The sequence below is a fragment of the Oncorhynchus tshawytscha genome, linkage group LG21 (assembly GCF_018296145.1).
Source record: "Oncorhynchus tshawytscha isolate Ot180627B linkage group LG21, Otsh_v2.0, whole genome shotgun sequence".
Classification (NCBI taxonomy): domain Eukaryota; kingdom Metazoa; phylum Chordata; class Actinopteri; order Salmoniformes; family Salmonidae; genus Oncorhynchus; species Oncorhynchus tshawytscha.
The window spans coordinates 4,273,181-4,286,479 of NC_056449.1; the positions used below are offsets into that span (position 1 = coordinate 4,273,181).

Sequence of the window (13,299 nt, forward strand, 5' to 3'; positions counted from 1 at the left end):
GTCTCCAATCGGAGAAACACGCTGGTGGGCTAAGGATAGTGCTTTGAAGAAGGTCTTTGGATCCTTTGGAAAACCAGACCAGGGTCTCTATGTTGAAGTGCTCCTCACACTATCAGCCATACAAGGACAGGCCAACACGAAGACAACTGTTCTGGTGAAGGAAAGAGGACTTACTGAGGCTCTACTCCGGTATAAGACGATACTGACAGTTAAAATATTTCTTTGGATATTTCAGAACACGTCACCACTGTTCAAATACCTGCAGACAAGTGGGATGGACATCCTGTCTGCTCATCAAATGGTTGTGGCTACACAGGAAACCCTGAAAGGCATGTCAAGAGACTTTGACACCATTAAGGCAGCAACAGACACATTTGTTCAGTTTGCAAATAAAAAATCAAAGAACAGGATGAGGACACAGAACTGGAGGAGGTGGAAGCCACTCTGCAACGGAAAAGGGCAAGAAAGAAGAAAATCATGTCTGGATAGATGGCTCAAGATGAAGCTTTGACAGCGGCAGAGAGTAGAGTGCCTATAAAGTTCAAGTCCAAAATCAAATTATGGATACAGTCACAGATAGTATCCACAGGCGAATTCTGTCTCATGGCATTCTATATGCTGACCTAGCCCTTCTGGACTCTAGAAACTTATCCAAAATAACATCCAATGGTCTTCCAGAGACAGCCCTTCAAGAGCTTCAGCAAATGTTTGCTTCGATTTGATAGCCAAGCAACAGTTGACAATTTGCAGTATGAGCTGAGAAGCCTCACTGTACAGTGGAAAATACTGAACATTTCAGGATTGGAGGAATGCTCATCCTGCAAAGATTGTCCACTGTGTTGTTACCAGATGCTGAGACGGTACAACCTGCTGACTGATGAGTACCATATCCTTGACCTTGGATACAAGTTCCTACTCACCCTCTCAGTTACCCAAGTAGAGCGAGCGAAGTTTCTCTACCTTAAAGTATATCAAGAGCAGACTCAGGAGCACTCTCTCACAAGAATACCTAGAGGCCTTCATGCTGATGGCCACCGAGAAGGACATCCTAATGGCCCTGGATACTTTAGTTTAGTTTATTAATTCGACCATTTTAAAAACAAGCACACATAAAACTTGAAAAAGCCATACATGCACATGAATACAATCATTGAGGATAACACACTGTCACGACTTCTGCCGAAGTCGGTCCCTGCGGTCTACGTCACCAACCTTCTAGCCATCGCTGATCCATTTTTCATTTTCCATTGGTTTTGTCTGGTCTTTCTTCACACCTGGTTCCCAATCCTATCAATGACATGTTGTGTATTTAACCCTCATCTCCTTGTCGTGATTGTTTGATTGTATGTTATGTGCAAGTTATGTTCTGGTGTGCGACGGGTTTTGTACCCCCTTTTATTATTTTGGCTTTTGGAGTTTTGTGAGCACTTATTTAACTGCTCCGTTTATACTACGTTCATTCTCCTGTGCCTGACTTCCCTGCCACCCGCACGCACCCATTACACACACAATAAAGTCTGGGCCTTATTTCCATTGTGGTCCTCTTGAGACGAGATGGCTAGACAAGATGGAACACAGTACGGCAGTGAAATAATAAAACAAAAAACAGAGGAGAAGAACATCTATCTCATCATTCCAGTTACATCATAGGGGTTATTCATATGGGCACAGAAGACAGCAAACATATTTTTACATTATTTTTAAAGCAGCCTAGAGAGGATGCTGTTTGTTTTGGCATGGTGATCGATGGAGTTGCAGAGAAAAGCGAGCTGTTGATAAAATTGCTCCTCCAATAAGGTACTTGCGGCATATTTCCTATAACTTGCTTACTTACCATTATTTTACTCCTACATTTCTGTCTCTTGTCCAGTACTTTAACAGAGTGAAGACAGCCAGCTGACCCTGAGCAGCAGTTAGACAGTTCTATATTTCAGTGAGTATTGTGAATGTTATAGCATCTCTTTTTCACTCTAGGCTTCAGTTGCTGTTATGTAGTTCAATCATGACGGCTTGTGCTGCTCTCTTACAGGTTACATTCTATTTTTGGAGAGGTGTTCAACCACTGTTTTTTTAGACCGTTCTATGTCTCAGTGAGTATTGTGGATATTGTTGAATCTCATTTTCACTCTAGGCTTCATGTGATGTGAGGTCGTTCTTATCGTGACAAATTCAGTGTGTGTTCTGTAGAAGTTTTCTAACATGTGCAGCATTTGTGTGTGTGTTCTGCAGCCTTTTTAAAGTAGCACTGCAGTAATGATCAATGGGTGTGATGCAGCTAGGTGGTTGTATTAGGGGCTGGTCGTGTGTGTACGTGCGTGCATTAGCAGTGCGGCCGTGGTGGAGGATACGGGGGCTGGTTCTGGTGGGCCGATATGGATCAAAGTCCAGGGCCCTTTATTACTCCCAGTCCGTCCCTGGATGGGAGAAGTTTAACCACTCTCAAATTCATAGACAGAGACATGGATGCAAGGACTAACCATCCATGATATCAAAACTATAGTTTTAACCATGTTTTGAGGCTATATAGTGTTTGTTTACATGGTTTACAAACGTTGGAGTAAAACAAGCTTATATTTTGCTGTCTGAGGGTAGAACAGCTGATCTATGCTCTTGAGGCCTTCATAAGGTATATGCACTACCAGTCAAAAGTTTTAAAACAAGGGATTTTCTAAATGTTTTACTATTTTCTACATTGTCGAATAATAGTGAAGATGTCAAAACTATTAAATAACACATATGGCATCATATAGTAACCAAAAATGTGTTAAACAAATCAAAATATATTTTATATTTGAGATTCTTCAAAATAGCCACCCTTTGCCTTGATTACAGCTTTGCACACTCTTGGCATTCTCTCAAGCAGCTTCATGAGGTAGTCACCTGGAATGAATTTCAATTAACAGGTGTTCCTTCTTAAAAGTTAATTTGTGGAAATAATGTACAGTGGAATTTGTGGATTTTTAATGCGCTTGAGCCAATAAGTTGTGTTTTGAAAGGTAGAGGTGGTATACAGAAGATAGCCCTATTTGGTAAAAGACCAAGTCAATATTATGGCAAGAACAGATCAAATAAGCAAAGAGAAACAACAGTCCTTCATTACTTTAAGACATGAAGGTCAGTCAATATGGAACATTTCAAGAACTTTGAAAGTGCAGTCGCAAAAAACATCAAGCGCTATGATGAAACAGGCTCTCATGAGGACCGCTACAGGAAAGGAAGACCGAGAGTTACCTCTGCTGCAGAGGATAAGTTCATCAGAGTTATCAGCCTCAGAAATTGCAGCACAAATAAATGCTTCAAAGAGTTCAAGTAACAGTCACATCTCAACATCAACTGTTCAGAGGAGACTGTGTTAATCAGGCCTTCAAGGTTGATTTCCTGCCAAGAAATCACTACTAAAGGACACCAATAAGAAGAAGAGACTTGCTTGGGCCAGGAAACTTAAGCAATTTACATTAGACCGGTGGTCTGGAGTCCAAATGTGAGATTTTTGGTTCCAACCGTCATGTCTTTGTTAAACGTGGTGTGGGTGAACGGATGACCTCTGCTTTTTTATTTTCCACCGTAAAGCATGGAGGAGGAGGTGTTATTGTGTGGGGGTACTTTGCTGGTGACACTGTCTGTAATGTATTTAGAATTCAAGGCACACTTAACCACCATGGCTACCACAGCATTCTGCAGCAATATACCATCCCATCTGGGTTGGGCTTAGCGGGACTTTCATTTGTTTTTCAACAGGACAATGACCCAACACACCTCCAGGCTGTGTAATGGCTATTTGACCAAGAAGGAGAGTGAAGGAGTGCTGCATCAGATGACCTGGACTCCACAGTCACCCAACCACAACCAAATTGAGATGGTTTGAGATGAGTCGGACTGCAGAATGAAGGAAAAGCAGCCAACAAGTGCTCGTCATATGTGGGAGCTCCTTCAAGACTGTTGGAAAAGCATTCCAGGTGAAGCCGGTTGAGAGAATGCCAAGAGTGTGCAAAGCTGTCATCAAGGGAAAGGGTGGCTATTTGAAGAATCTCAAATGTAAAATATATTTGGATTTGTTTAACACTTTTTAAATGACTACATATGTGTTATTTCATAGTGTTGATGTCTTCACTATTATTCTACAATGTAGAAAATAGTAAAAATAAAGAAAAACCCTTGAATGAGAAGGTGTTCTAAAACTTTTGACCGGTAGTGTATAATGAATTTATAAGTCCAAAAATGTATGTAGCATCTAAGGATTCTAACTTTAACCATTACGCCAAAGGATCCAAACCTTTTGACGGGGTCTCTAGATGTTGAGTTAAGGTTGTTACATTACCCCCTTCATTAGATGGAGTGTATCCCTCTATACCAAGTTCCTGGTGTGTACATGCCTCTCCGATGGGCTTATGGGCACCATCCCACTTCTGACATCAATGTAGCAAACGGCAGGGAAGGGAAGCAGACCCTGGTCACTGGTGTGAAAGGCAAACACCTATTTGGTGGGAATAGTAACATCACTCATATAGCCAGGATCGCAAAAATACTATAAAACTTTATATTTTCACATACCCAAAAAGCCTACTATTTAAAATGGGATATGGGTATTCGGACACGGCTCGGCCACTTGCTCTTACCATGATAAGCTTCTCCCCACTGATCTCAGCAGTAAAACGGTACTGGGGGAACGGAATAGCAATCTTGCCACCTTCCATGGTGACGGTGGTCTAAGAAGGACAAAAAGAGTTTGGATCTTTGAAATGACAACTTCTAGAATACTTTAGCTGATATTCAATGATTTTAATAAGCAGATTCAATCCTTCACTCGTTCATACATTTCCTCACCATGAATTTGGAGCGTCTCATGGTCTCTAACTCACACTACCGATGGTGAATTTGTTAGTCCAGGTCCAGTTTGGGATCACCCGAGACCAGGTGAAATCATCCCCCTCCCGAAGCACCTCTGTTATCACCTTGATGTCTTGTCTTGGATTTGGCAAAACCCAGGGGAAGAGTACAGAATGGTAGGGTTAGAATAGCCTATCTAGGGTTAGGTTGAGCTAAGGTAGGGTAGGGTTATGTTTAGGGTTAGGGTTAGTTGGGAAGTATTGATGAGATTTTGAGGTTAACAACACTGTTCTCTGCAATACCCTAATTCAAAATATTGTTGAGTGCTTTGACTTACCAATTGCCTCTAGAAACTCATAATGGTTTTCCTGACCTTCGAGCTTGTACTTCCCAGAGAATGCCATGGTGGTGAAGCAATGTGGAACAGTGAAGAACTGACAAGAGCCAGGTGAGACCTGACAGGAACTCTTGAAAGGTGTAGAAAGGTGTGGCTTTCTCCTTCTTTTGAAATAACAAAATGTTTTTCATCCAACGTTCAGTGGCTCACTGCCAAAAGAGCCTCATTCTCATCCTCCACACATAGGCCTACCTGATTGCAGCACAGAAAGGCCCCATAGAGGATGTATGTTGACTACACGTCAGTCATGCCAACTTGTCATTATAATTGCCAATGCAATGACGGAATGTTGTTGTACTGCACATTGATGACGGAATAAGATGCACTGCACATTGTAATAGTATTGCTTATACTACCTCTATGGCGGTTTCTCCCAGAGCCATATATTTAATATAGGGATCTGGGCCATCTTATTCAGTGATAGGGTCCCAAGTCAGTATCGATGAAAAAGATAACCTTGGTTTAGAAACCCGATACAGAAACGTAGTTGAGATAAAAGCAACTAAAGTTCAAGGCTTGATGACAATGGCTGTACTGATGACTAGTTCCGAGTCGTGCTTTTCAGTGAATGTCCACCAGGTGGCGAACGTCACCACTGGTCATCCTCAGCATACAGAACAGGCAGCAGCAGGCTCTGCAACGACAGATCCTCCCCAACAACAGGCTAGCGTGGGCGAATTCAAACTGAATTTGTAAACTAGAGTGCTCTAGGGAACTGTAGTTGCAAATATAGTAGGGTGAGCTGTAGTTCTAAATATGACCAGTGGTGGGAAAAGTACTCAATTCTCACACTGCAGTAAAAGTAAATATACTCAAGTGAAAGTCACCCAGAAAAATACTACTTGAGTAAAAGTCTAAAAGTATTTGGTTTTAAATATACTTCAGTAGCAAAATAAATGTATGTCACGCCTGCTCCCGCTCCTCCTCCCTGGCGCTCGAGGGTGCCAGGCTACCTGTCATCATGCCTTCCTGTTACCATCATTACGCGCAGCTGTGCTCAGCGGACTCACCTGGACTCCCTCACTGTGTTGATTTCCCCTGCGTATATGTCTGCTCCTCTGTGTTGTTCCCTGTTGTAAGCATTGTTTTCCGGGTCGTGTTTATGTTCAGACTCTGTTCTTGTTCCGTTGTATGTCCGTCTATATTAAATGGTTCACTCCCTGTGCCTGCTTCTCATCTCCTGCGTTGGGCGTTACAGTGTAGTTGCTAAAATATACTTAAGTATCAAAAGTAGAAGTAAAAGTATGACTAATTTAAATTTCCTTACATTAAAGATGGCACAATTTTTAATTTACAGATAGCCAGTGTCACACTCCAACACTTAGACATAATTTATTAAAGTGACTCCACCAGATCAGAGGCAGTAGGGATGACTAGGGATGTTCTCTTGAGAGGTGTGCGAATTGGACCATTTTTTTCTCCTGCTAAGCATTCAAAAGGTAACGAGTACTTTTGGGTGTCAGGGAAAATGTATGGAGTAAAAAGTACAGCATTTTCTTTAGGAATGTAGTGATGTAAAAGTTGTCAAAAATGTAAATAGTAAAGTACAGATACCCCAAAAAAATACTTAAGTAGTACTTTAAAGTATTTTTACTTAATTACTTTACGCCACTGAATATGACCACCAAAATACACAACATAAAACACACATGATGATTGATACAATGTCAGTCATCAGTATTTGAAGTTTCTGTGATGTGACAACTGCTATGCTAGTGTAAGGGGCAGTTGTAATACAGTTGTATTCCAGCCACTAGGGGGTACTCTGGTGAAGCCCATGGGAAATAAAGAAATATAGTTTTAGTGAATTGGAAAGAGTAAGAATGTAAAACTAAAGAAAGACTGTATACGGCTGTTACCTGTGCTGACATGATTAAAAGTGAAGTAAACCGTACTTTTCGCGCTGTAGTTTATATGATAAGGCACCGCTGAGATTTATTTTCATGTGAGCACCGGCCCATATTCCTTGAATAGACAATGAGTGAGAGACATTGGGAGAGTAGCTAGCTAGCTAACGTTAGCAGGCTAACCACCTAACGGAGTGTAGCTATATTGCCTGATTTGTCGTTGTTGCCACGTGAGTAGGACAATATGAGTCGAGAGAGAGAAACGTTGTTGGATGAAATCGAACAGAGTTTATGGACTTTAACTGAGGACAATTTACGGCACTTGTGTGTACGTTATGGAATAGATGTAGATGACTCTGAAGTAAAAGGAAAGAGCCATCGCGCTTTACGGCGCAAATTGATGGAAGATTACTGTGAGAAGGAGGATTTAATGGAATCAGAGGATGAGGGAATGTCTTGGCTGCTTCAACTGAAAGATGAAATCAAAGGAATAACGGACTCTGAGGATACTGTCAAAAGTCTGCCTACAAGTCTCAGCCAGTCGGCGCCAACGAGGCAAGTGGACAGCGAACCCAGCGGAGAGACTGGAGCTGGGAGCTGCGACAGAACGAAAAGAAGAGGGAGGGGCTCCTCAGCCCAGCAGAGAAGTGGTCTCAGCTCCAGAAAGGCACCCGCCACAGAGAGAGAATGGAGTGAGTATGTCCAGATATAAAGACTTTAAAATTCATGGACAGATCGGAGATCAGAATCAACAAGATAAGCTCAGCTTCAGCAGCCTAGAACATCAAATTGAAAATGGACGGAGAAAAGGGTACAATGAATTAGAAATCATAGAAGCAGTAATCAGAGCTGTGAGCCCAGGGCTTAAGATTAGGAGTTACCTGGAGGGGTAAACAGACATGACACTCTACACACTAAGGCAAATCTTGAGGACACATTATGCAGAGAAGGATGCCACTGAACTGTATCACAAGTTGACTAAAGCAACACAAGAGCCGGGAGAGTCTGTCTTGGACTTCCTAGTCCCCTAGTCTTTGACCTGAGGCAGGTGTTATCAGCCTCAGCTCGTGCCCAATCAGGACTGAAATATGGAACAGAGTTAGTCAAGAGCCAATGCCTGCAGGCCATTGTTACAGAATAAACAAATTGTAATGTCAGGGCGGAGATGAGAGTGCATCTCCAGAATATTAACACCAGTGATGTACTGTTGCTTGAGAAAATGCAAATGGCCCAGGGCAATGAAAGACCAGGATTTCCCATAAGTTCACACCCACACGAGTGAACGCAGTACAGAGTGAGGATAACGGGAATAGCGGAGAGGAATGTGCACAGGCAGAGCCCTCACAGACCACAGTCCAAAAACAAAAGAAATATAATCCTCTCCTGAGTAAAATTGATGCGAGCAATGAAGCAAACAAAGAACTGACCTGTCAGGTTGCCTCATTAGTACAGTCAGTGCAGGGCCAGGGTGACAGTTCAGTTAGGAATCGCTCCAACAGAAAACCAAGTCCTACCAACAGGGAGAAAAGAAAATGCAAAAGTTGTTATGAGACTGGTCAACAGACTTGTAATCATTGCTACACATGTGGCAGTGATAGCCATTGGGCAGTAGGATGTAGGATCAGGGGCAACGCACATCCATCGGGAAAAGCCTGGGGGGTCACAACCATGGAACGGGGAGTGACCTCAGACACATCTAGTTCCATCCAGTGTTGCAGTGGCTGCAGTGCAAAGGTAGAGAGAATCGCAGAGTTGAAATCTGCTTATTGTTCCAAAGTGTGCCAACGGGATCATTGGAAAAAGCACCAACCTACATGTAAGACTGCCCGCAAGACTGACCACAACTTCCCTTGTCCCATGACACAGAGAGAGTGGGGGCCAACTACCCCAGCTACCACAGGACATTGTAATATAGCACAGCTCATTAGTAAAAAATGTCAAGTGTGGTGTTATATGGAGGGTGTAAAGACCCTAGCACTATGGGACACAGGGGCTGAGGTATCCATCATAAGTGAGGATTGGAGAAAATGTAATTTGCCACACACACAAATTAGACCACTGGCAGTAATCATGGGCAATACAGAGAAACTGGATCTGAGGGCAGCCAATGGCACTGAAATTCCCTTTCTGGGTTGGATGGACATTTGCTTTCATTTGCTTGATTCCAAAGCTGAGGTCATTGCAAGAAAATATTTGAGGGTTCTGATATTAATCACAAATGGAGGACTGGAGAAACCAATCATTGGGTTTAATGTAATTGAAGAAATAGTTCAAACAAAAAGTAACAAGGAGCCCTCAGAGCTGATGTTTACAGTAAAGATGCTTAGAAGTGCACTTAAGCTAGGACAGGGAAAGGCAAAGACTCTACTCTACTCAATCTGCTTCAGCACTCAGAGTACACGGAGGAATGCTTGCTTACGTTGTCATTCCAGGTGGACAAACAAAATGGATTCATCCCTGTATCCCAAGAGGAGCTCCCTTCGATGATGAAATTGTGTTATTAGACCTGGACGTGAGAGTGATCTGGTGCCTGGACCTACAAAGTCAGTAGTGAATACAGTAGTGAATACTAATTGCAGTAGTGAATACTGTCAAACATGACATTACCTTACCAAGACAAACAATGATAGGGACATTACAAAGTGTAGAAGCGTGTCACCCGGTTCCTGTGCCCAGTGGAGAAAAGGTTACTGTAGCACAGATTCAGGACAGATCCCCACCGGATCCTGGCCCTGACAACGGTCAAATAGAGTGGTGGGACCCACCTGTAGAGGTTCAGCACTTGAGCCAAGAGCAACAAGAATTTGTCAAACGGATACTCAGAGAGGAATCAGCTGTTTTCGCCAAAGATGACATGGACATAGGGTGTATTGAAAATCTCAGAATGGAGATAACATTGACTGATAACATACCCGTGGCAAAGAGATACAACAGTGTGCCATGCCCCTTGTATGCTGAGGTGAAAAGCCACCTTCAGGGTCTCCTGAACAAAAACTTCATCAGGAAGTCAACTTCATCATACGCATCATCTTTTGTCTGCGTACGGAAAAAGGGTGGGAGTTTAAGCCTTTGTGTTGATTACAGGGGATTGGACAAGAAGACTGTTCTGGACAGGCATCCCATCCCCCTTATACAGGAAATACTTTATGGTTTGGGAGAAAACTCATGGTTTACAGTTTTAGATCAAAGATTTGTGGGAGAGGAGTCCAGAAAATACACTGCCTTCAGCACCCCTTAGGCCTTATATGAATGGAATAGAATTCCCTTTGGCTTATCAAACAGTCCCTCTGCCTTCCAATGAAGCATGGAGGAAAGTTTAGAGGGGATAAGAGATTCTTGTATACCATATTTGGATGACGTTCTTATTTTTGGTCAGTCATTTGAACAACATGTGGAAGATGTCCGTCAGGTTCTCAGGCAGCAAAATAAATGGGGTATTTAAACTCAGGGCTGATAAGTGTACCTGACCTATTCAAGAATGAGGTCCGTTATTTTGGAAAAAATCATTTCTGCTGAGGGTTACAGAATGAATGTTAAAGAAATTTTAGCAGTTCAAGAACTGGTCAACAGGCCACCAACAAACGTGAGCGAGCTGAGGAAACTACTGGGGTTTCTAGGGTACTATAGGGGTTATGTACAGAACTTTTCACAACATGCTAAATGTCTCTATGACTTACTAGCAGTGAAGTCAGAGACCCCAGCGTCCGGGAAGTGAAGGACCAAGGTAGCTATGCAGTCGGGACAGGCTCTGCCCCACCAGAAAGTTATACGGGAGGATGCTCACCAGAGAGCATTAGAACACTTGGTGAGTGTGTTGACTAATCCACTTGTGCTTGCTTACCCAGATTTCAAGAACCCTTTTATCCTGCAAGTTGATGCCTCCGAAGAGGGATCGGGAGGGGTGTTATACCAACAACAAAGTGGAAAACTGAGAGTCATTGGATATGGCTCCCGCACCCTGACTCAAGCAGAGAGAAACTATCACCTTCACTCAGGGAAACTGGAATTCTTGGCCCTCAAATGGGCAGTGACTGAGCGGTTCCGAGATTACCTATTTTATGCTCCCTCTGTGAAAGTGCACAGTGATAATAACCCCTTGACATATGTACTAACTACAGCAAGACTGAATGCCACCGGTCATCGCTGGGTGGCAGAGCTGTCTGACTTTAATTTCACACTGAAGTATCATCCTGGAAAGTTAAACACTGACGCAGACTTCCTGTCATTCTCTCCTTTGCATGCTGAACATTACATGGAAGAATGCAGAGAGAAACACTCACTTGAAATGGTAAAAGCAACACTCAATAATGTTCAGACACAACAGAATGACTGTGTAATGTGGATATCCACGGTCACGCTAAGGCCATCAGTGCAAGATGAGCTGTCATGGTGGGGGGGGGGTACAGTTACAGACCGACTGTCTCCACACGATCTCATGCAGGCTCAGTTAAAGGATCCGGCTGTATCGAAAATCTTGGAACTGAAAAGTCAAAGGACGAAGCTTAAACCAACAGAATGTCAACAAGAGTCATACAGTCAAACAGTTACTGCAAGAGTGGAACAGGCTCCATGTCTCACCAGATGGATTATTACAAAGGAAAACAGCAAAAAGGACACAAGTTGTGGTACCAAGTCAGTATAGAACACTGATTTACAAGTACTTACACACTGAAATCGCCCATCTAGGAACAGAAAGAGTGTTGAACTTTTAGCACGAGAACACTTTTATTGGCCTCGCATGCAACATGACATTGAACACTTTATCACCAAAGTGTGAAAGTGTATCAAACAAAAGAAACCCAGTGTAATAACTAGGGCCCCAATGTAACATGTACGAGCTACAGCTCATTTCGAGATGATTTCAATTGACTATGTGCATTTGGAGAAAAGCAGAGGGGGCCACGAGTACATTTTTGTTATTTTAGATAACTTTACAAAATTTACACAAGCCTACCCCACCAGAAATATGTCAGGGAAAACTGCAGCAAAAAAATCTTTTTGATGATTTCTTCCCAAAGTTTGGCTTTTTGTCAAAAACGCATCATGATCAGTGAAGAGAGTTTGAAAATAATTTATTCAGAGCCTTGCAGAACTGTACGGGAATAGCCAATTCCAGAACCTCTCAATATTATCCACAGGGGAATCCGGTGGAGAGATTTAACCGTACACTGTTGTCAATGTTGCGCACACTAGATGAAGAGAAAAAGGCCAACTGGGGTGATTATCTGAACAAGGTCATTTATGCATATAATTGTACCACCAGTGATGCTACTGGGTTCTCACCGTATTTCCTGCAATTTGGCTCCAGAAGGGCTCCACTGCTACCTGTTGACCTTGTCTTTGGGTTACAGATAAAGGAACAGGAGAAATCATACCAGGCTTTTGCTAAGAAGTGGCAGCAACAGATGGCTGAAGCCTATGACATCGCCAGTAGAAACATGGAGAAATCAACAGCAAAGGGAAAAGCCTACTACGATCGGAAGAAAATGAGTTTGGTTCTGGTCTCAGGGGATCGTGTACTGGTGAGGAACATGTCAGAACTTGGGGGGCCGGGAAAGCTAAGATCACACTGGGAGGACCAAATGCATGTGGTGGTAACCAGGAAAGCTGATGACAGCCCTGTCTATGAGGTCAAACCAGAGAGGGGTACAGGCAGGGCCCGGGTTCTGCATCGCAATATGCTCATGTCATGTAATTCCCTACCATTTGAGGAACCTTTTGAAGCACCCAGTAGAGGTTATAGTAATAACGTCACTACTTTAAGGTGGTTTATGCATCCAAACAAGACATAGTCTCTGCTGTCCTATTGCTAATGTTAGTGAATAGTGGCCATAGAGGTACCTGCATCTTTATTCTACACGTGTGGATCTCAGTCTCTTCTGGCCCATAGACTGCTGCCAACATAAGGACAAATCTGAGTGTTTAGCTAATTTGAATGATCTCTTTATGTGAAGTGTCTGACCCTTTCATTTTCCAGATGACTTCTTCCTCTTCTTGATCATTTCCATCCTTAAAGCTTCACTCCAACTCCTCTCCCCCATATCCTTTCTCATCCGATCCACCCATTTGTCTCTCTCCTTCGTCCTCTCCCTCCCTCCCTCTCTCCTTCTAACTCTCTCTCTCTCTTCTTTCCAAACTCTTTACCCACTCTCTAAATCTTTGTATCCCACCTCTTCTTATACTCCTCCCTTGCCCTCTTCACATCTTCTTTTTGCTGAGCCGACTCTT

At 42.9% G+C, this 13,299-nt stretch overlaps 1 pseudogene; it reads right to left on the reverse strand.

The window, feature by feature from the left end:
• Window positions 1–4,345: 4,345 nt before the first annotated feature.
• On the reverse strand, window positions 4,346–6,073 carry LOC112220469 (annotated as a pseudogene).
• Window positions 6,074–13,299: the final 7,226 nt, after the last annotated feature.